Below are 4,210 nucleotides of genomic sequence, written 5' to 3'. Positions count from 1 at the left end.
ACTCATTAGTATGCCTTTTTAAAATCACCCTTTCTTGCTCTCCTTTCTATATGTTACAGTATACCCGTTTGTGCATTTGTTTACTTATAGGCGAGGATCCACATAGGAGGGACAACATACTGTTTTTTTTTCTTCCTGATATTTGGGTGACGTTTCAAATATTGTACATTTTAGGTCCTTCATTTTCTGCTAATTTTGTGATTTCATTTTTCTTTAGCGCTGAATAATACTCCATTTTACATATGTACCAAATTTTCATTGTCCATTCAGCTGTTGATGGACAACTAGGGTTGGTCTATATCCTTACTATAATGAAGAGAGTAGCAATAAACAAGGGGTACTAATATCTCTATGGTAAAGTATGGAGTTCTCTGGGTAGGAGTGAGATAGTTGGATCATACAGTAGTTCTAGGGTTTTTTTTTTATTATTATTTTGTTGTTGTTTTTGAGACAGGGTCTCCCTGTAGCCCTTGCTGGCCTGTAGCTCCCTATGTAGACCAGACTGACCTCAATCTCACTGAGACCCATTTACCTTTGCTTCCCAATTGCTGGGAGTTTTTCCAAGAACTTCCAAACTGATTTCCATAATGGCTGTATTAATTTATACTCCCACCAGCAGTGTAAATAAGTGCTCTTCTTTCTCCACATCCTCTCCAACATTTGTCAGATTTCTAGGTGATAGTCATTCTAACTGGAGTGAGGTGGTATCTCACAGTGGTTCTAATTTACTTTCCCTAATGACTAGGGATGTTGAACAGCTTTTAAAATAGTTATTGGCTATTTGTTTTTCTTATTTTTGAAAACTGTCTATTCACTTTGTCAGCCCATTTGTTGATTGGTTGTTTTATTTCCTTGGTATTTAATTTCTGACTCCTTTGTAAGTTTTGGTTATTAGCCCTTGTCTGATATATAGCTGATAAAGGTCTTTTCTCATTCTGTCTGTTTGTGTGCTCTGCTGATAGTTTCCTTTGCCACGCAGAAACTTTTTAATTTCATATAGTTCCATCTTTTAATATTTGGGGATAATCCTGTGTTATTAATGTTAGGTTCAGAAAGTTCTTGCCTACCCCAATTTCATGAAGAATATTCCAAATGTTTTCAGCTAGAAGTTTCAGGGTTTTAGTTTTTTAATTTTTTTTTATTTTATGTGTATGAATGTATTGCCTGCATGTATGTAAAGCATGCCCGTGTTGTGCAATGCCCGCAGAGGTCAGGCGAGGGCATTGGATCCCCTGGAACTAGAGTTACACAAATGGTTGTTAGCAGGTGCTAGGATTTGAACCTGAGTCTTCTGTAAGAGCAGCCAGTGCTCTTAACCACTGAGCTATCTCTCCAGCCCAGGCTTTCAGATTTTTAATTAAGTCTTTGATCCGTTTGGTCCCCAGATTGTATGGTGACCTCTCAAGAGTGCCATGAAGGAAGAATGAGACAGTACGGAAGTGGCTCAAGAATGACTCTGTTCCTTCTTTCCAAGTCAAACATCTCTACTTTTGTTTTTAAGTTTTATTTTTGAGAATTACATACTTGAGTATTGTCTTTGCATTATTTTCATCCTTCCAGTCCCCCACCAACTCCTCCCATGTCCCCCCACTCCCTCTCAGTTTCTTGTCTCTTATTTGATTAGTATTGTTATATATACATACATAAATTTATAAATATAGCCATATATTACACTGAGTCCATTTAATGGTGATTGTACACTGTGTTTAGGGTTGTTCATATGGGATTAGATAACTTCTCAGGAAAATATTCTCTGGAGAAAACTGATTCTCCTTCCCTCAGCATGTATTGCTAAGCATCCCTAGTATTTTAAATTTTGTTTGTTTAACCTATTGTTTCCATTTAAGATTTTAAAAAAGAGTACCAAAGTTTTAATAAGTTGATACATCATTCACTTACTGGGTGGAGGGTGCATGTAGTTCACCTTAAGAAACTAGCTCAGGTCAGATGCACACGCCTTTCATTCCAGCACTCGGGAGGCAGAAGCAGGTGGATCTCTGTGAGATTGAGGCCAGCCTGGTCTATTTAGTGAATTCCAGGTGGGGCTACAGGGAGACTCTGTCAAGAAAGAAAGAAAACAAGCTCATGCTGTTGCTTTCACTTTCATCTCAGTAGACCTTGCAGTTACAATTTTGGAACTAATGGGAGTTCCTTTCCGTAAGACTTAATGTTCAGAAGCACAGCAGAGAATTATTGGCACCTATTTATTTATTTAATTTTACATTTTTTGTTATTGTTGAGGTACAGAAAATTGAATATAGAATCTTGCAAATGCTAGGCAAAAGCTCTACCACTGTGCCCTGTATCCAGCCCTTTTAAATTTTTTTTTTATTTTGAGACTGGAGCTTGCTGAGTTGCCCAGCAGGCTGTGAACTTTCAACCTTCCTCTCTCAGATTCCTCAGTAGTTCCTGTGCTGCCAAGCCTGGCTTTTTTTTTTAATTAGAGAATAAGAGTTTGGATAAGGTTTTAAAAGACTTTTTAAAATGTTTTACTTAAACTTTATTTTTATTTTATGTGCGTGTGTGCTTTGCCTGCATATATGTGTGTGTACCATATATGTGTAGTGTCCACAGAGGCCGAAAGAAGGCATTGGATCCCCTAGAACTGGGTGCTGGGAACTGAACCCAGGTCCTCTTCAAGAGCAGCCAGTGCTCTTAACCACTGAGCCATCTCTCCAGTCCCTTAAAAGACTTTGTAGGGTAGTTTTAGGTTCACAGAAAAATTGAAAGGAAGATAACAATTCCTCACTTACCCCTGTTCTCCATGCATAACATCCACCACTAAAAGTATCTCCCACTAGAGTGAAAGTTGGTACACATGGTGCACCTCAATCATGATTATCCAAAGTACACAGCTCACATTCATTGGACAAAGTTTTCCCTCTGAGATTTCCAGAAAATTGTTACTAATTATTCATATTTGCATTCAGTAATACTTGTTCAGACATTTGTCTCCTTATCTCTTGTGGACTTATGCAATTGCATTGTGTTAAGATTAAATCTACTACTGGGCATGGTGGCGCATGCCTTTAGTCCCAGCACTTGGGAGGCAGAGGCAAGTGAATCTCTGTGAGTTCAAGGCCAACCTGGTCTACATAGGTGCCAGTGCCAGCCGGCCAAAATGGACAGTACCTGAAAGGGGGAGTGAGGATTGAAACAAATAAAAGAAGACAGGAAAGACACTTCTTGGGAGGGCTCACAGTGAATACTGCAGCCTCGATTTATTTCAGTTCTGTCTTTTTATACAGAAGAACTCAATTAGTTACAACTGCTGTTCTTCCCCACCTGTATCTAAGGGTCAAGGAGCAGTCAGATCAAAGGCTTCCACTATTGCAGGTGTTGTGAGACTCTCCATATAAACATATTCCTCCTAATAAGGCAGATTAAATACTGGTGTGCATAACACACACTCACAACTGCTGTATTTCCCCACCTGTATCTGAGGGTCAGGGAGCGGTCAGATCAAAGGCTTCTTGGATCCTTTTGTTTACCACTAATGCCTCAAGGTCAGGTATTGTGAGGCTCTCCAGAAAACTTCTTCCTCCTGAATGGGCAGGTTAAGTACTGGTTTGCATGACACAAACTCAGTAAACGAGGCTGCCAACAGCTCAATGATTAGTGTCTCCGGACATCTCCCCCTTCCTTATTTAATTTTAATAACCCCAGATTATGATATATCTGGGACAGAAGGACCGTGCCTGTCTTAGGTTGTCTTCTGCCAGAGCAAAGCCTTACCCGTCATCGGCACATAGCTTCCATCAGGTACGCCCTGTCTTAGGTTGACTTTCTCCCAGAAGAGCTTACCCGTCTTTGACTACCAGCCTCTGTTAGGGGAGGGAGCTCAATCTCATGTGATGCACAGCTGCCTTGACTTTCCACAGGCATAAATAACTTTACTGCCACAAGATGAAAACAAAGACAGTAGGAAAAGCATGACCACAATGGTAAAGTGACTCTCAACTTTTTTAGAATATCTGCCGCTACTTACAGGGTGGAAATGTTTGTGGAGATTTTCTTTTTTTAATCTATTATCTCTTGGCAATGACACTTTGACATTGGTACAGTATCCACTTTGTCCCACAAGCACACAGTCATCTACTTGTACACACCTGGACTTATTATTTTTAACAAAACAAACAGGCAACCTGCTTCCCAATCCAGAATAATCAGGCATTTTAAAACAGGCTGAGCAATTAACCAAGAGTCATGC

The 4,210-nt window shown here is 39.7% G+C and overlaps 1 protein-coding gene across 4 annotated transcripts in view; it reads left to right on the top strand.

The window, feature by feature from the left end:
- Positions 1-4,210, top strand: part of Zfyve9 (zinc finger FYVE-type containing 9) — a 287,358-nt gene that overhangs the window by 174,470 nt on the left and 108,678 nt on the right. The gene's annotated exons all lie outside the window — the stretch shown is intronic.

The sequence above is a fragment of the Nannospalax galili genome, unplaced genomic scaffold (assembly GCF_000622305.1).
Source record: "Nannospalax galili isolate Female #2095 unplaced genomic scaffold, S.galili_v1.0 scaffold713, whole genome shotgun sequence".
Taxonomy (NCBI): domain Eukaryota; kingdom Metazoa; phylum Chordata; class Mammalia; order Rodentia; family Spalacidae; genus Nannospalax; species Nannospalax galili.
The sequence above is the reverse complement of the archived record's forward strand: the minus strand, read 5'-3'. Positions and strand labels throughout refer to the sequence as shown.